General features: G+C 41.1%; 1 protein-coding gene across 2 annotated transcripts in view; it reads right to left on the bottom strand.

The window, feature by feature from the left end:
• The window catches only part of TASP1 (taspase 1), a 1,724,078-nt gene that overhangs the window by 161,243 nt on the left and 1,542,111 nt on the right, over positions 1-20,724 (bottom strand). The gene's annotated exons all lie outside the window — the stretch shown is intronic.

Here is a 20,724-nt window from a genome sequence, read left to right as displayed (position 1 = left end):
CTGCAATATTTTGTTGTGTGTGCACACCCTTAAACTAATACGTTGTTGAAGCACCTTTTGATTTAATTACAACATTCAGTCTTCTTGGGTACACACCTGCCATCAGTTAGAGAGACTCTGATTACCTCCAAATAAAGTTCAGCTGTCCTAGGATTTTCCTGACTTACTCAGTTGCCTGCTACAGCAAAATCCATGCTTCGCAGAGAGCTTACAAAGCATCAAAGGGATCTCACTGTTGAAAGGTATCGGTTAGGAGAAGGGTACAAAAACATCTCCACAGCATTGGATACACCATGTAAAACAGTGAAGACAGTCCTCAAAAAGTGGAGAAAATATGGGACAACAGTGACGTTGCAAAGAACTGGACATCCCTCCCAAACTGATGAAAAGACAAGACGAAAAGTGGTCAGGAAGGCTGCCAAGAGACCTAAGGCAGCGCTGAAGGAGCTGCAGGAATTTCTGGCAAGTATTGGTTGTGTATTACGTGACAACAATCTCCCGTATTCTTCATATGTCTGGACTATGGGGTATGGTTGCAAAACATCTTCTTACACAGAAAAATATCCAGGCCCGGCTAAAATTTGCAAAACGATACATCAAGTCTCCGAAAAGCATGTGGGAAAATGTGTTATGGTTTGATGAGACCAAGGTTGAACTTTTTGGCCACAATTCCAAAAGGTACGTTTGGCTCAAAAACAACACTTCGCATCACCAAAAGAACAACATCCCCACGGTGAAGTATGGTGGTGGCAGTATCATGCTTTGGGGTTGCTTTTTTTCACCTGGAACTGCAGCTTTAGTCAAGGTGGAGGGAATTATGAACAGCTCTAAATGCCAGTCACATTTGGCCCAAAACCTTCAGGCATCTGCTAGAAAGCAGAAGATGAACAGGAATTTCATCTTTCAACATGACAATGACCCCAAACATATGTTCAAATCAACAAAAAAATGGCTTCACCAGAAGAAAATTTAAGTTTTGGAATGGCCCAGCCAGAGCCCAGACCTAAATCCAATAGAAAATCTGTGGTGTGACCTGAAGAGGGCTGATGCCCTCGCAATCTGACAGATTTGGAGCGCTTTCACAAAGAAAAGTGGGCAAATATTGGCAAGTGAAAATGTGCCATGCTGATAAACTCCGACCCAAGAAGACTGAATGCTGTAATTAAATCAAAAGGTGCTTCAACAAAGTATTAGTTTAAGGGTGTGTACACACAGCAAAGTATTAGTTTAAGGGTGTGTACACTTATGCAACCAGCGTATTGTACGTTTTTTATTTTTTTATATTTTTTTCCCTAACAGATTTGTTTGTTTTTCAATTGAATTGTACAGGTTATAGGTCATATTAAAGGTGGGGGAAACGTTATTGTGGTCACACTTTTTTTTATCACAAAAACCTGGCATTTTAACAGGGGCGCGTACACTTTTTATATCCACTGTACATACATACCAACTCCGAGATTACCATACGTCAGAGAAAAGGGAATATTCTGAGAAATGGCATCTCAGACAATATATTTACGTCCATTCTTTCGACTATTCAATATCCATATTTTGGGACTCGCTCTAGTGGGTCCCGACATTTCAAACGATTACCTCTTTAATCTGCCAAATGTGTTAAGTGGACAGCATAGTTGCTAAAGAACTGGTGTCATATCCAATTGGATCTGAGCTTTGGAGTAGCTGGAACAAGCTTTGGAGCTTGAGATGCAGACAATTTTGTGATGTCATCGGTAGATACTACTTCATCAATCCATTTCCCTCAAGGAAAAGGTACAAAATTAAAGTAATAAAGAACAACCAGTAGTTAATACCAAAGGCACTGTCTTGCTGGCTTCATTACTGCCATTGTTGGTATGTAGACTATTGAGCGTTATGTTTCTTCTGGTACAGCCATTTTGACTATACCACTGCTCCCTTGTATTTTTGTGTAAAAGGGACACTATTTGATAGAGGTTTCCTAGAGAATTTAGGGAAATGCAGATTAAAATTACAGCTACATTCTTAACATTTCAGTTAACCCACGAACAGGACCCTTTCTGATGGGTCATCTGTTCTAGTAAAGAATACCCTCCTGCAAATCAAGATCAGCAATGAATATCTGGCAACTAACAAAATATGTTGATGTACGTAAACAAATTTACAATGCAATTTAAAAACCAAGGCCAGTTAGAATGTACGTCTACAAAATGATGGAGGAATGTTATCAGTGACACATCAAGAAAGGTCCTCTCATAAAACAACTGATTCAGTAAGAATTTCTCTCTCTCTCTCTCTCACACAAATAAGGTCCTCGTTGATGGGTCTTATTATTGGTCGAAACAAAGTAGTAATGCTACTAGCATTGAAAACGGATGTTTTACCTCACTCTTTGCTGATTTACAGTCGGTGAACTTACAGAAGAAAACCAAGAAGAGACCAACTGGATAACCACAAAAAAGGCGCAGAACTTACAGAAGAAAATTAGAAGGCTTTGGGCTATCCTCAGCCAAAACTTGAGATAAGCTAGTTAGAGAGGAATGAAAAAGCTGAAGTCATCACTCTGCTGGCTGACTGAAGGATTTAGTTCAGCCTAGACATTCCTTTTATGCAGAGTGTATCTGCAAGGAGGGGTCCTGCCTACATGGTGATGTCACCTCAACTCAACTGCCTTAGAGGGTGAACATCTTACAGCAGCTCCTGGTCTCCACAAGGAACAAAACTCTTTTCTGTGCCCTTAAGCACACAATACTCAGTCCTGCCAACCTTTTCAGTCAGCTAATCCAGCATTTGAGATGCTAACTGGCCTGCAGTCAAATATTTATCCCTTTAAACAATAGAGCCAACAATTCGGTGAATATAAGTTTGTTGATTACAGCTGTCTGAATGCAGTTCAGACCTTAGGTTTTCTATCTTTTTGAAATATAATAGAGATGGCACTCTATAGCTCATTATTTGACTGCTGAAATGACTGTTCAAGTTAAAATGTGACCTTAAAGTGCATTTGTAGAAACACAGCTAATATATTGGCCTTTCTTTCTACATTTATTAACACCAGGCTTTTTTTTTTTTACTTTCTTTCTAAACCTCTGTTGACAGGCTTAAAGGAAAAACTATATATATATATATATATATATATATATATATATATATATATATATATATATATATATAGATTTAGGACACATGCTCGACTAGCATATGTCCGAATCACAAAACATCGAACACACATTTACGAAAGCGCTTCCTGTATGTGTAGTTCAAAAAAAAATCTACGTTTCTGCAGCGGGGCTTGAGCCCCCACACCCCTACTTTATTATTCTCACTCCGAGATCGCACTACAGTGGGGGAAAGGGAATTTTCCCTTACCCGCACTGTAGTCCGATCTACGAAACAGGCACACACACACGGAAGCGCTTGTCGATGTTAAGCACTTTTGTGTATGTGTGTTCGATGTTTTGTGATTCGGACATATGCTAGTCAAGCATGTGTCCGGATCCTATATATATATATATATATATATATATATATATATATATATATATATGTGTATATGTATATACATACACACACACAGACATTTTCTATTGATGCCAGGTATCTGGGGGAAAAAAGTCAGGTCTGAATCTGAAATATTTGCTTGTCATAAAACAGAATTAGCATCAGAACTGAGCTGGTAGTGCATACTTCTTACTGTCCCTAAATATGATAAAGTGAAAACTTAATCTCTTACTCTTAATTATCCATTATGAAATGTATTTAGCATGTCACACTAAAGATGGATTTAAGTTAAGAAAGGCTTCATAGTTAGCTATACAAAAAGAAAATATATACAAATTTGAAAAAAAAATTCATTTTAAAAGGGAAAAAAGTATGGGAACCAATAATAGCAAAGCAAGAAAAGAACATGAAAGGCTGCACAAGAAGACTAGAAGAGAGGAATACTGCACTCAATATGTGGGGCACAGGTCTGACACAATGATCCTTGGACAAAGGAAGTTGTGGGATCTGTAGGAGAAGAGAGGAAGTCATTAAAGTGCATGGGAGTCACAAATGGTCAAATATGCAGGAAGAGGAGGAAGTACTCAAGCAGTAGAAGAAAAGGGAAAAAAAACAGCACACAACATAGCAAAACAACAAGACGGATAAACTTAGACCATGGCTGAGTACTATTACTGCATATAATAAGGGGAAGCTACAGGCACTAATACAGAAGGGCAGGGTGGATACTGTTGGTATGTCTGAATCACAGGTCAGTGACAAGATGGGGTGGGATACAGAGGTGGATGGGTACAGGCTGATTAGGAATGGTAATGAAGTGAAGAATGTAGGTCAAGTAGCAATCTGCACAAAGTGGATATCAATTGTGACATCACTGCAGAAGAGGAACACCAGCCCATGCAGGCAACAAAGAATAGGGCAACATCAGTACCTAGTCAAATGCCCTGGAACTTAAGGTAGAGAAAGGAGGGATGTGGGGCGAATGACAGTGCTATCAGTATCAAGGTACATCAAAATGGAGAATGACAGACTGGAAAACAGAATAAGGAATGGGGTGAAGAAGGTTGCAGTCATGGGAAAGCTGATCTTGCAGTCGAAAATAGGGAGATTCCAAGTTCTAGGGTAAAGAAAGAATATTAGTTGATTTAAATCTTGGACTAGGTACAGTCATCTAGCGCGACTGTACTATGAAACGCAGAATTCTAAATGTAGGCCTAACCAAGATGGAGAGGGGATGATGACGTCCAGGTGACAGTACCATTAGCGGACAAGGATTGTGTCATGTGTTGTTCAGGGAGGAGGAGGAAGATAGAAAGATAAGGATTTACAATTTAAGGAGTGGAGTGGGGAGACAGTTAAAGTTGAGTTAAGGGACAAGGGGAAAAATGAAGGATTAAACAAACTATTGGAATAGGCTAGGTATGCAGAATTTTTAGCTATAAATGACAGTTTGAGAAAAAAGGAGGACAGGAGGCCAACAAGAAAGGAAACCCAAAAGGTGGAAAGGTAAGGGGAGTAGAAGAGCAACAAAGGAAGTGAGAGCAGCAGTGGCACAAGCTGAATTGGAGATGACAGAAGCAGTCAAAGGGGAAAGAAAAGCTTCTTTAGCTAACTAAAATGAAGAAAGAGGAGGACAAGACTTGGCCATGTGGAGAAAAAGAAGGAATGAAATCTCTTAAGACTAGTTTCCAATGGAAAAACAGAGGAAAAAACATAAAGGTTTTACTGGTATGGGAAAATGTGGATGTTGCCCGCAATGTAAATTCATTAGAATGGGCAACAAACTTCAGATTAGGGACAGAATCTATACCATAGACGGCAAATTTAACTGTGACACTAAAGGGGTGTGAATTATGTGCATCATACTATATTGGTAAAACCGAAAGAAAAATTAAACAGGATATATGAACACCATATAGCATACACAAAAACAGAACCACAAATGCGTTGGCTAAACATATTTTAGATTACCCCGCACATAGGTTCCAGTTTGCAGTGTTACAACAGGTTGAACATAGTATGAGGGAAGATCCTTGGGAACTCAAACTAGAAGAATGTGAGCTTATTTGGCAAATTCGCACATCTGCACAAATACCACCGGACTTAAACGAATATGCATCAATTAGATGCTTATTAAAGCTTAAGGCACTTGCTAGGTAATTTTACAAGGTCTTTGACATTCATTTTTCAGCAAACTTTAAACTACATACATAATAACATACAGCAAACTAGGATGGGGGGTAGTTTAGTGGTTTGTCTTTATAACATTTTTATATATAAATGGTTGTATTCTATATGTTTTCATTTTATTTAATGTGTATGTTTAAGTACGAGTCCACTTGGTTGAAATGTTCTGGTCCCTTGAATTAGTAACAATTTAATATCAATAAAAATTTAATAATGATTTAATAATTCCCAAATATCTGCACCAACAAGTTTTCATTGTATTTAGTATTCTTTATTAACTATTTTTATAGCTATTTATTGCACACATGTACATAAGGTTTAAATATAAATGTTTTAAAATATAAATATTTTTTGCATTTACATGCATTGTATAAGGTTTATTTTTAAGAAAAAAGTTGTTAATATAAATTATATTAGAGGTATTTAATTAATGTTTATGACTAATAGATTTTATTCAAATGAGCATTTATTTTAACTGTCTTAATTGGATCCAATTTGTTTTATGTATAAAGAGAGTTGATTCGTTGTCTTGAATTTGTCTGAAGAAGTTGGAGCAATGACTCAGACGAAAGCGCTCACAATAAACAGTGTGGTGTGGTGTACCTACAAGTCTGCTTGCTTATTTGTTATTTTTACCAGATATGCCCAAAATAAAAGTATCCCTTTTTAGGGGTGATCTGAAAGCAATGTCTGGCTAAGTGACTTTCTCAGAGTCGCACAGTAGGCAAACAGAGGTGGAAAGAATCAAACATTGCACCATGGGTTCAGGAAGCAGCTTATTAAAAACTCAGAGCCCTAATCCTCTGAGCTACCAGACCAGTGAATAAATGGCAATCATTTGAAATGTTATGACCTGCTAGAGCGAGTCCTGAAACAGACTGAATGGTTGAAAAAAATGGATTTACATATACTAAATCTGATATGGCCATTTCCCTGAATATTCCCTTTTCTCTGAGGTATTGTGATCTCAGAATTGGTATATACAAGTTTGTGGGGGTGTGTGATGTGCATTGGATCTTGACCCCTAAAAAAAAAGAAGTTTAAAGGAGAAGAGTGATTTTTGAGATTTGCTCTTCTCCGGTAATTTAAATCTTTGTTTTGGTTTGTCGGCATTCAGCATTTCGATTGCCCACATTTCAACAGGGAGTCAAGTAAATGTGTTTTAAATCTTAAATGTCTGAAAGTACAATTCAAGGTAGGAAAATGCTCAAAATGCAACCCCTGGAGCTATCTTGCTGCAATGATATTCAGCAGAAAATGTGAAGCCTTAGATACAGATATTTAATGCATCCCTCCCTTCAAATATATTTCCCAGGAAGCCTGAAAAATACAGCAAACTACATGACAATATGTCACTGAGGAAAAAGCTTTGAAGGCATATGTCTCTGTGGATGTAACAGGGAAACCATCCCACTGCCAGCATTGTTACTGGGTGATGACACTACTGCCACCAATGCGACTTCCAGCTAGCAGGATGCTATCCACTGTGAAATCAGGATGTCTACCACTGATGGGTTTGAATCACACCACTGCCAATCAATAAATAATAACGGTGCAGACAAGTCTATTTTGAGAATTAATTCAGCAACTACAACCTAGTCCCAAAAGCACAAAGGGAATATACACTGCTGTTCTAGGTAAGGACTTTCAATATCCATACCCAACTAGACTGCACATGAGCTCTTACAGAGCTGTGCCTTTGGCCAAGCAACCCCAGGTCCCTTTCTCACCACTTTCTTTGTAAGTCACTGTCTTCCAGTGTCACTTTATCCATAGTAACTACTTTTCTCTCTGTCTCTCTCGTTTGTGTACACACACACACACAGTCTTGATGCCTGATGGGAGACGTGCCACACTGCTTATAAATCAACAGTAGATAAATAATGGAGGTCAGGCCACAGAAGCTTAAAGTTTAAACAAGAGGTTCACTGTTTAAAATCCACGTTTGCACGGCTTTGCACGGTTGTGCGCATAGCGCAGCACCGGTTAAACTTTTTCTGGCTCTGCCAAGTCTGCTCTTCAAATTTTCCCTTAAGGAAGCTCTACTCTTAGTATAACCAGACTACTCACTATATTATAAGCCTAGCACTTGTTCTCAATACTTCTCTACTAAGTAAGCACTCTCGTACTAAGTAAAGCACTACATCTACTTACCACCCCTGTGAATATCCACTTCCCTTAAAGGTACAGCACTCCCTTATACTGTTCTAGCATGTCGAGTGGTAGATTACTGGCGTCGTCTCCAATTCAGCTGGTCAATCTGGGTATCTTGAGACAATGCTACAGTTGTCTCATGTACACAGACAACCATCTCCTCCTCCCAACAAACACAAATACATGTGAGAGATGCAACTATATAGCCAAACTGGAGGCCGAACTCTCTCAACTAAGGGCTGGCATGACCAGACAGGAGGAGATGGCAACCACACACACAACAATCCCAGTCCCACATATACCTACCACAACTGCAAACCAAACACATAAAAACACAAAGACATACTCGGAGGCTCTAATAAAAAACTTACCAAAACAACAGAGGCTCCCAAAGCAGACATCCAAAAATCCACCACCTCAAAACAAAACACATGCAACACATACTTCAATAAATCAGTGTGTCAACCAATCACAGCCCTTAAGGCCAAACACCTTGCCTGATACACTAGTAATAGGTGACTCTATAGTCAGACACACGTCCCGCTGACCAGGCTGAACAAGAAGAAGGTGACTGTGAGCTGTCTATCTGGAGCTAGGATCCGCCACATAACACACGCACTCAAGTCACTCCAAAGCAAGTACAAATATGACTCCATCATTGTCCATGCTGGTGTGAATGACCTGAGACATACCTCCCTGGACTACATGAAAAGAGACATAGAGGAGCTCTCCGATTATGTAGCCCAGGCTGGTATGACCCTGACCCTGAGCAGCATCCTGCCCTCACCAAAAATGATACCACAATACAAAGACAAGATGATCAGCTTTAACAATTGGCTCAAGTAGTGCTGTCATTCTAAGGGGATCCAATGTCTGTCTGCCTGGGATGACATGTTGGACAAGCCACGCTGCTTCGCAAGGGATGGCTTACACCTGTCACCACTGGGCTTCCAGATATTGGCTAAGGCTCTTGTCACCCCCATAGTGCCTTTTTTAGGCAAGGCTCAAAAGACAAACCCACCTCCTTAGAAAACAAAAATGGAAAAAAACTAAGGGTAATGCTGCTCAACGCCAGAAGTCTAAATCTCAAGATGCAGGCACTTGATGCACTCCTCAGCATGGAGAACATCGACGTTTGTGCAGTAACTGAAACCTGGTTCAGGGCTCCGGAGAGCACCCCAGCGCTACCAGGCTATACCTCGTATCATGCTTTTCAGCCCCAAAACCCGGGCCGAACCACAAAGGGAGGGGGAGTTGTCCATATTCATCAAGGACACCCACACCTCCAGGTTAGTAGCAACACATGAAGCATGAGAGACCATACAGGTGCAACTAACCATAGGCAAAACTGCTATACAACTGGTAGCATGTTACAGACCACCCTCCCAATCTCAAGAACCCCACTCAGCCTTCCTGAAGACATTGGAGGATATGAATGTATCACAAAATACCATCATACTGGGAGACTTCAACTACCCAAACATAGATTGGGTACATTATTCTAGCCCTAATACCCTAGCCCAAAGGTTCCTGGAATTCATAAATTCAAATGCACTGGAACAACTAGTCACCTCTCCCACTAGGGGAGATAATATACTACACCTGATCATCACAAACATGGGGACAAAATGCTCCACACCGGAAGTATACCCCTCACTAGTGAGATCTGACCACAAACTAATCACCCTGGATATACATATCCCACCTCCACCCCAGCACAAAAGACCACAGTGAAAAACTTCTCAAAAGCAGACTTCACTCTTCTTAAGACTGAGATGGTATCCTTTAAGCCCACTGTGCCAGTGGATACCACATCCCACAATGCCAAATCCTTCACAAATGCTTTCTATGGACATCTCCAAGAATGCATGGATCATGCAATCCCAAACAAATCTAAGTCCCTCTCCACCAAAGGTAAGCGTCCTGTCTGGTGGACCTCAGCCATAAACAAATTGTATAACAAAAGAAGGAAGCTACTGCACGTCAGAGCAAAATCCCATGAAGGGAAGACATCTCTGATCAACATTAGCAGAAAACTACGTTCTCTCATAAAAACATCCAAGGCCAACTTTGAGAGAAAAATCGCTAAGGACACTAAAGATAACCACAAAGCCTTCTTCAGCTATGTTAGAAACCTGGAAACCCTCAGATATGCTCAGAGTTGGTTCACAACAACATAAAATACACTGAACCCACAGATACTGCCAACATTCTGGCTGACAGGTTCAGTGCAAATTTCTCCCCTCCTTCACCCCCAAAAGAAGAAATACTTATCCCAGCTGAATGTAATCTCCCTGTCATCTCAGATGTCCAAGTGAGAACCGCCCTAAACAAAGCAAAAAACACAGCATCAATGGGACCTGACGGTATCCCGGGTTGCGTGTTACGTGAACTCCAAGAGGAGCTAAACTCACACATAAAAATGCTATTTAACCTTAGCCTTACTTCAGGATATGTACCTGAACACTGGCGTACAGCAACAGTGGTCCCACTCCACAAGGGGGGGGTGCCTCTACAGACCCTGGAAACTACCGCCCCATAAGCTTAACCAGCCTGGTCTGCAAAGCTATGGAAAGAATCATTATGGAACTCATAAACAGAGACATAGGGGACCTACAGACACTTGACCCCACCCAGTTCGGCTTTGTAAAGGGCAGATCCTGCCTTTTAAACCTGGTTGACTTTTTCGAAACAGTCACTAGAGCCATTGATGAGGGCAAAGCAGTCCATACAGCATACCTGGACTTGGCTAAGGCCTTCGACACAATACCCCACTCAGGCATCATAGATAAGCTCAACAGCTTAAAAGTAAACCCTTATGTCACTAGATGGGTTGCAAACTGGCTAAAGGACAGAACCCATAAAGTTAAAATCGCTGGAGCAATGTCAGACTCAAAGCCAGTCACAAGTGGTGTCCCACAGGGATCTGTCCTGGGACCCCTCTTGTTCGGCATTTATTTCTCAGATGTTAAAGCAAACATGGGAGGGCTGTGGCTGACAAAGTTCGCAGATGACTGCAAACTAGGTGCCATAGTCGATACACCAGCAGACACACACATCCTTCATAAAGGCCTCACAGAAACGGACAACTGGTGCCGGAGTCACGGCCTTAAACTAAATGCCAAAAATGTATAGTCATCCCTTTGGGAAAAACAAAGTACCCACAAATTATCACATAGACAGCAACCCACTGAGTACAGAAAAAGTAATCAGAGACCTAGGGACCCAAGTCGACAGCGACCTCTCATTTGACACCCACGTTGCCAAAGTGGTTAGAAAAACATTCTACCTTGCACACCTCATCATGAAGGGATTCACATCCAGATCCAAGGATGTCATTGTTCCCCTATATTCCTCCCTCATCAGACCCATGATTGAGTACAATGCCCCATTTGGTATGTACCTCACCCGGCATTTGCAACAGCTGGAGAGACCACAAAAGTACCTCACCAAGAGGATCAAGGGTCTCCAACATATGTCTTATTCTGCCAGACTAAAGAAACTTCAGCTGTATTCAGTAGTATACCGCCTGCTCAGAGGTGATCTCTGCCTGACGTACAAGGCCATGTCCAATCAGGATCTGATGGACATACTCCACCTCAAAAAATCCAAATCCATCAGGACCACGAGAGCTAAAGACTTAAACCTCGGCACAAGTATGAATAGGACATGCTGGAGGGATAGATTCATAACCCAGAGGCTTCCCATGCTTTGGAACAAGATCCCAGTTCGTATTAGGCAGAGCCCCTCACTGACTCTTTTCAAGAGAGATCTTGATGAGTGGATGGGAGATCGTAAGTTTACCCCAGGGGTCACATCTGTGTCACTACTAGACAGGGGCACAGTAAACTAATTCTATTATATAAGGGGACCTTCATTGTGTCACTACTAGACAGAGGCACAGTATTATAAATTTATTCTGTACATTTTTTGTACCATTTCATGGGGTGGCAAAAGCCACATCACTATGGCTAGGCTTACAAATGCCCCAGGGCAGATAGCCTAGTACTATACTATGAAACTATGAAAGTATAATGAAAACAGTACGAATACAGTTTACAATAAGTAGGTTGGCACACACACAGACAAATAAAATAAAATGCAATATATAACAGGATGTATACAGAAAAAAATTCTATAAACTCAAGTAACTTAGGTGTTACTTGTCAGAGAAATAATGTGCTTAACTGCCAAATCTTAGTTTAGTTAATCATAAGTACTCACAAATAGGTCTACCACACACAAGACAACATTTTCTTTCTTGTAGTATAGCACAGCACGCAGTTATATACAATGCTTCAGCACTCCTCAATGTTTATCACATGGTATCATCTTCCTGACACTGGAGAAAAATCGGGGTTAAACTATTTTTTACTTGTCTTAGCAAAGTTCTTGGGAACAAAAGCTTAATCATATCAGTCGTGCAACAACAGGAAATGTCAATACATATTCTTTCCCTTGACTCCATCACTGTGTGGCTTACTGATATGCAAGTGAAGTTCATGAACCATTAAATCTGAAAAGATAGTTCCTAGCCTTTCATCTTTTAACTCACATTTACAAGAGAAGACAGCAAGTCTGGAAACCCAACACACCTCAAAAAGGGATAGTTACAGGTGACTGTTACATTAGTGGTTGGCTGGTTTTAGTGCAAATATTTAATGTTATGGTGTTTTTCACAGCAATGTAGTGTACTGTCTATCTGGCAAAAGACACTTCTTGGGGGGGGAGGTTCCCATTTCATCACTGTAGTGCAACCATGGAGTTCTTATAATTTCAGGGATTTGGGATCAATGGGGATGCCATCCTGCAAAAAAGATACTTTTGTAGGATATTCAGCACACCATTTTCAATATTTCATTTTCAAAAAACAGTGAGCTGAATAAAGGATCGTCAACAGCTCATATGTAACATCCTCAAAACCCTTAACCTCTCCTCCTACATTCAAAAAGAGAAAAGTCCCACAGTCATAAGCCATAAGAACAAACTCAAGATGAAAGGTCCCCTCCCTTAAGAACCACATGCAAGTCTTCTGGAGGCCTCCCTCAAAAACAAAGCTTGAGGCAGGAATGCAGTCTTCTAGAAAAGGCATGTGGTAATATACCATCTGCTTTAGTAACAGCACAACCACATCTACACTAGAAAGTTAAAGGACTCACAGGAAGTTGAAGGCAACTGAGAATTGTGACTATTATGCCTTACCTCTTTATACCTTCCTTCTCAGGGAAAGCTATGCTGGTCATGTTAAAGGACTGCAGGGGTTTATTTTCTGTTCACTTGTTCTATGTAGCCATTTTAAAGGGCTGTAGTCTGTAACTTCAGTGAACTTTCTGTCATACAGGTATGGCTGTAACTCCTACAAAGCCCTAAGTATACCCAGACATACCTTCTTTAGGGGTGTACAAGAGTCCTCCCTGGGTTAAGTCTGTGGCTTAATTGCACAAAAGGGTGCTATTCTCCCCTCTGCAGAAACCTGGCTAAGTACAGTCCTCAGCCACATTTAAGAACATTTATGTATACAACAAATTATTGACTATAATCAGGACTGGCTGGAACAGGAGTTCCACTAACAGTCTCCTGCAACATTTGAAATGCCTGCTCAATGGTTGGTGTCCAGAAAACATTATCTGGTCTATGTTCCAGGCAAGGACTATAAGGGAAGTAGCTATTATTACATAATGGGTATTGTTTTTATCTAGAGTACCATAAGAATACCCACATACCATTTTCTTGGTAGTGGGGGTGGCCATGCTTGAATAGCCTCAATCTTTGCAGGTTCTAACATAAACTTACCACCACCAACTCTGTGACCTACATAAAACACCTCTACCATATCCAACTTACATTTGCTAGCCTTGAAACTCAACCCTGTTATTTACGGTCTGACCAACACTTATCTGGACAAGGTGCACATGATCTGTCTAGGACATGCTGTAAGACAGCAATGCCATCCAGGTAAGCAAGGGCATAATCCCCTACTCCTTGCAGGATGTGATTTACCGGTCTCTGGAAAGTTACTGGGGCATTATTCATACAAAAGGGCATTTTTGTAAGCTAATACAACCCAAATGGGGTTACACTAATTCTGACCCCTCCCTGGCTGAAGGTGTTAAGGATACCTGCCAGTAACCCTTGATCAAGTCAAACACAGTTACCCAGCTCGCCCCACCCAGCACCTCTAAGGATTCAGCTGTCCTGGACATGGACAGCTAGATCCCAGACCTGAAGAGCTAGTCTGCAAAGAAGAAGATATGACCATGTACCCCCTTGCTTGTTGCCATACCAGATCACTGTGGTGGTGTTTGTGAAAATTTTGAGGTGCCCAGGATGAAATAGAGAATGAAAAGCCTGAAGAGCTAGAAGCAGGAACCTAATCTCCTTTATATTGCTGTGGTCTGACCGCTGATGAAGAGGACAGAGACCCTAATCTTTGAGAGAGCTGAAGGAGGGACCCACCCCTTGTCTGAGGTGTCTGTAAAGAGTTCTTCAGTTGGGGCTAGAGCTTGGAAAGGAAGCCCCAGGTTGAGAGAGAGTCGATGAATCCATCACTGAAGCTCGAGCTTGAGACAAGGAAGAAAGGGAACTGTAAAGTCCAGGGGATGGCAATGTTGAAGCCACTCTGACTTGAGGTACTACTGTAACTTGGCCATATGGAGCCTGGCCAGAGGAAGCATGGGAATGGCGGAAGCCATGAACCTGAGGACTATGAGAAAGTCCCTGGCCATGTCCAACTCCACAGCAAAAAGAGACTGGAAAAAGGCAATAAGAAACAGGGCCTTGGGGGCAGACAGGGATGCCAGCATAGGGATGGACTGATTCCTGCAACCAAGGAAAACATAACCCCGAGAAAGGGTCAGTGCTGATTTTTAAAAGTTTATGGTGAACCCCAGACTCTGCAACAAGGAAACAGTAAACTGGAGATCTTGAAGCAGTCTCTAGGGAGGAAGCTTGAATGACCAGATGATCTGAAAAAGAAAGTTCTGCACGTCTCTCATCTTGCGAAAAGTAATGAAAGTAGCAAGGCATTTGGTGAATACCCTTGGAACAGTAGAGGCCAACGAGCAAAGCAAAGAACTGAAAAATGCAAGGAAGAAACAGAGAAATGCAAAAATTTGCTGAAAAGGGGAAGGGAAGGGATATAAAGGTAGGTATCCTTGATATCCAGAGAAACCAGAAAGGTCTGGGGAAGAAGAGGATATAAAGTTTGAGGAGGCAACATCTGAAAAGAAGGAATCTTGCGAAAGGTGATGAGCTGGGAAAGATTCAGAATTGGTCTCCAAGTGCTCTCTTTCTTAGAAACCAGAAATGTTCTGCAATAACCCCCCCCCCCCCGCCCCCACCTGGGCAGGCATTACAGCTTGAATGGTGCCCTGGACCAAAAAAGAATAAAGCACCTCTGCGTAAAAACTAAGCTCTTCCTGATGAGGTTGAGGATGCCCAAAAAGATAGGAAGGGATTTCCAAACCATGAAATACCCTTTGTAGATAAAAGACAAAACCCAAGAGTCTGTTGTCACTTTCAACCAACAAGGAAATATGAAGGGATAAAGACACATGGGCAAGGGAAAGGTGAAACAAACTGTCAAACAGAATCCGGCTTGCCCTGAAAGGTAGGTTTCTGGGAAGCAGGAGTTTGAGCAGACTTAATAGGAGGCACAAGTCTAGAACTCTTTTTACCATTGGGTGGAGGGTGAAACTGCCTACGAACAAAAGCAGATTTGGAAGGGTAATTCCACTGAAACTTTGGAATAGGAGAAACAAAAATATGCTTAAACTCCTGTAAAACCTCACCCTAATTATGAAGAGACTTGAAAACTTCAGAAGCAGCAGCACCAAAAAGGTTCTTATTATCCAAAGGAGCATCCAAGAGTTTGGGCTTAATGTCATCAGGAAAAGCCAGAAGATGAAGCAACAAGTAATGCCTCATAACTGAACCAAAGGCAGCAGCCCTGGAGGAGTCATCAGCTGCATCATAACTGCACTTAATAGAATCATGGGAACTTGAGAGGTGGAACCCAACAAGGAAAGGGCAGAAGCCTTCCCCTTACAGTCAGAAAGATCAGAGATTACCTGAGAAACTTGAGAAAGGAGGGCCAAAACACAAGTACTCATATGTGTCTGGTAGGTAATGGCCCTAAAATAAGGTGGCAGCAGTAGAAACCTTCTTGCTTAGTCTCTCCATGGCCCTACTATCCTTGTCTGAAGAAATCAGCTTGGTAGAGAGCAATAGCTTGGAGGGCTTGTCTGAAGAGACAGACACTACAGAAGGATCAGCAGAAGGGCATTGACATAAAAATTCACATTCATAAGGCACCTTGTAAAATCTGTCAGGTTTCTTGGGAGCTGGGGATTGAGAATCAGAGGCCACAGAAGCTGCTGATAAGGTATGCAGAAAGGCAGACAGAACAGAGGGAACAGCAGAAGGTTTGGGAGATTTCATCTGAAGGAATTCATAATATCCTTTCTGGATATCAGAAACTTGAGAGCAATCGCACTTAAAGAATGTCATCATACGGGTAACAGTGTCCCCAAAAGAGATTTCCTATAAAGGAGAATTGAGACAAATAAAATCTTCCTCCTCTGAACCATAATCAGGGGAGAAGGGACTTGGGAAGAGGAGGCTAAGGCCTCTTCCCCCAAGTCCTGATCCTCATCAGAGGAATCCAGTTTCCTAGGTCTTTCAAGAAGAATGGAATACCACAGAAGGATAGGCACAGACACCCATTGAGGAGGCTTTAAAGCCATTAAAGCATTAAACAAACTCTGATTAAAATCATGCCATTCTTGTTGGGGATCCTTAACTGCAGGGGAAAGATGACTGGCTTTCCGTTTCTTTTATTGTGGGATGTCTATATGAAACACCCTAGGGGGGTCAAACACTTGGCAGCACTCAATAAGTGTAGTAGAGATCTCCTCCCTCACTAAAATCCCTCTCAGTACCTCAGACATAATCAGCCGAGGTTCCCCCTCAAAGTCTGCAGCAGATGTTTGTAAAGCCTCTGAGGACCTGCGAGAAGTTGGATCCATGCTGGCCTCTGACAGGATAGTAGCAGAGGAATCAGAAGCAACCACCAGATTGTCTACCGGGCTTTCACAAGCCTCGACAGAGATTTCCAGGGAAGGAGGGGAAGCACTGACACCCTGTAACAAAGCTGTGGTGACTGTAATACATAAAGACAGTAAAGACCATCAGATCCAGCTTCCTATAGGCTCATTTCACTTTTAAACCATGATTATAAAGTGTTTATGTCCATAACTGCTAATAAGAAAGTACTGATGGTGTTGGTGGGTCTTGATACAGAGAAAGTATTCAACAGACTAATCTGGGATTTTATGAGTAGGGCAATGGAAGCATTTGCATACACTGATAAAATAATAAGATTAATTAGAAAGATATAAGAGGGATCAGAGGCAAAAATTAAAGTGGGAGGATTCCTCTCTGATACGAGTGTGTCTGAACAGTGGAACCAGGCAGAAATGTATTCTTTCCCTTTTGTTATTTGCGCTATATTTAGAGCCACTGGCAAAGAAAATAAGGAACCCAGACAGTCAAGGATTTCAATGGCATGGTAATCAAGAAAAGTTGGCTTTAATTGCAAATGATCTTATTTTGTACCTGATAAAACCAGAAAAGGACATCTTGGTGTTATGGAATACAAAAAATTCCACCATGAACTGTTGTCACAAGTTTAATGATAAAGGGCTAAGAGCTTTCATTCCATATACTGAAACTTCATCAGAGTAACTGTCACCCAATTTATTCGAGATGCCAACAATAAAAATACCCAGCTCATGAATAATTCGTTAATAAATAACAAGCTCACACAACTAATAAAGCTGAACAATAAATCCATTTCATAATAGCAAAAAATGAATAAACGGATAACCAAGTACAGCAAGGATGATAATAATAAAAAGATGAAATACAAATCAGTTAAAAGCATTACATAGATCTTAAAAAAAATTCTAACTTATAAGCAGACGCCTAAATTCTTGTTACACTACTCAGCAATAATATCAAACTGATGTAAAGGTATAGTGCAAATAAGTTAGACAGCACCTAGATCTTAAAAAAATCCTAATTAATAGGCAGAATCCTTACTTCTTGGTACACTAATAATTGAGAATACAACCATTAAGTCCTGGGAGTGTAACAGCCTTAAGTCTTAACTGTCAAGCCAACTCCTTGTATTCTAAAATCGATTTACTATCAAAAGGCAGAAAGTCAGTTATATGACAGACACTTCTTCGAACATGGTAGGAGCAACATTTAGAATGTCGACATTCGAATGATCGTTAGTTAAAAATATCATAAACAAGGCAGGGACATGAAGCATGTTTTTAAATGGCAACTGTTTACATTAATATCGACAACACGTTGTCGATGTTACCGCATCGACCACTGGAGCTATTTAATATTCATGGGTCGGTAACATCACTGTTTGCGCTTTTCAGTGTTGCGGTTTTGATAGTAATCCTTCTAAAATCTCAGTGTTGTGGAACATGCTGAAACAATTTCAGTTTTTTTTCGGAATACAAACTTAATAAAGACAAAACAAAGGCTACAGCTGTAAACTATTTATCTACACATGAATTGGTTCAGCAATGCTAATATTTATGGGGACATGATAAAATGAAGTACTTAGTAGTATGGGTTAAAAAGGATTTTGTTATGGTAGTTAAGGATATGTGGGAAGAGACTAAAATGAAAGTTAAGTACTCATCATAATGACAGATCTGTGTTGTCCGTTTCCATCCTTCCTCAACATATGGGTTTTGGATCCAACTCAGATCTGACTTTGGCCACTTCTAAGCTTTGTATCTGGGCCTGAGGCTATATTCCTTATCCATAAATCCCTGTGTAGACAGCAAGCTACCTCAGATCGAGTTTGCCTGCCAAAAATAGAAATTTAGGAAAATGAAGGTGGTAATAGCCAAAACAATTATCTGACTTAAAAACTGCCAGCTTATAAATAGTGGGATAGAGACAGACAGAGAGAACCTCCAGGAGCCAAGCTAAAGGCAGCTAGAGTCACTCCAGAATGACAAAATAAGGAAAGTATATTTGTGTAAAATCTTACCATAACAGAAGATGTATTTTTACTCCTACAGTATTCTTCACCTAAGGGACAGCCTGCCAAGGACAGCCCAACTTCTGGCCAGTATACCAAAGTCTTTAGGTCTTACAGGCACCATATGTCACATGTATGCTCCCTGCACAAGCAGTAGGGCATAAAAGTGATATACAGACTCAAACACTCAGAACTGAAAAAGCCCTAGGAGGAAAAGAATATCCCCGAGGACAAAAGAAAATGTGCATCCAGAAGAAAAAAGGAAGAAGGGCTCCTCAGCCAGGAAGGCAACAAACAATACAGTGCAAGAGCTAGGACAGAAGGAAGGAGTGATTGAATACTGCAACAGTGAAAAAGAAGGGCATCTACTGTTATGGTAAGATTTTACACAACTGTACTATGTCTTTCCATATCACTGCTACAGTATTCTTCACCTAAGGGAGAGTAAATGAGCTTAAGAGGAACCCTTGGAGGATGAAGGCACAGAAGAGCCCTCTACAAATCCTTGCAGGACAGCCTTGGCAAAGCCTACTCTGGCCATGGAAATAACATCCAACTTGTAATGTTTAGTGAATGTATGAACAGAGGACAAAGCAGCAGCCTCAAGAATGGAACTGGTGTCCAAACCCTTGAAAAAGGCACCAGAGGAGGCAAACTCTCTAGAAGAATGTGCCTTTACAGTCAAGTAAAGACATTTGCCATGAAAAGAATAACAAAGGGAAATGGCCTCAGAAATCCAGGAGGACATGGTTTGATTAGAAACAGACAAACCCAACCTCCTAGGATGAAAAGACAAAAAACTGCTTAGATTTGTGAATGACCTTAGTTTTATCTAAATACATATCTGAGCTGTCTATACAAATCCACAGTGTGAAGAAAATTCTCACAGAGAGATTGTGGAGAAGGACAAAAGGAAGGAAGAAAGAAAAGCTGTATAAGAACTTACCATAACCATAGATGTCCTTCTCTTCCATGTTGCAGTATTCTGCATATGGGTTTACCCTTCTAGTCTCGCATATATACGGCCAGTATCCAAAAGCTTTCAGTCCCTCCTAGGTGCATGAGAAGTCAGGTCTGGGCGAGAGTATGTGGGCCATAAAAGTGACGTCGGCACGCACCAGCCCTCAGAGCTGAAGACCCCAGTTGGAGCCAGTCCTAATAGGATAATGCCAAGTCAATGCCATCCAGAAAGGAAAACATAGCTGATAAGAGGGGAAGAAGGGCAGGTAGGAATACTGCAACATGGAGGAGAAGGGCATCTATGGTTATGTTAAGTTCTTACACAACTTTTCTGTCCTTCTATTCCTATGTTGCAGTATTCTGCATATGGGTGAGTGCCAAAGCTCACTGAGAAAGGGTTCATAGGTAGGTACTAGGCTATTGGCCCTAGGGCCTATATAAGCCTAGCCAAAAGGTACCTGGCTTTTGCCACAAAAGAAAATTATTTTCCTGTGCCACTGTCGAGCAGAACCACAGAAATGATCCCCGGGGTGAATTTCCTATCTCCCATCCAATCATCAAGATTTTTCTTGAAGAGTGCTAATGAGGAGCTTTGTTTGATATAGATAGGTAGTTTGTTCCAGAGTATGGGAAGTCTCTGGGACAGGAATCTATCCCTCCAGCATGTTCTGTTTATTGTGGTGACAAGGTTTAGGTCCCTAGAGCGTGTAGCTCATATGGATTGGGATTTCTTTAAGTGGAGCATGTCCAAAAGCTCTGGGTTTGACATAGCTTTGTGTGTTAGGCAGAGATCGCCTCTGAGTAGGCGATATGCGACTGAGTAAAGCTGCAGTTTTTTGAGACATTCTGCATAGGGCATCTGTTTGAGGCTGGTA

This window comes from Protopterus annectens, chromosome 1.part2, assembly GCF_019279795.1.
Source record: "Protopterus annectens isolate FY-2018-M chromosome 1.part2, PAN1.0, whole genome shotgun sequence".
Classification (NCBI taxonomy): Eukaryota; Metazoa; Chordata; order Ceratodontiformes; family Protopteridae; genus Protopterus; species Protopterus annectens.
The sequence above is the reverse complement of the archived record's forward strand: the minus strand, read 5'-3'. Positions and strand labels throughout refer to the sequence as shown.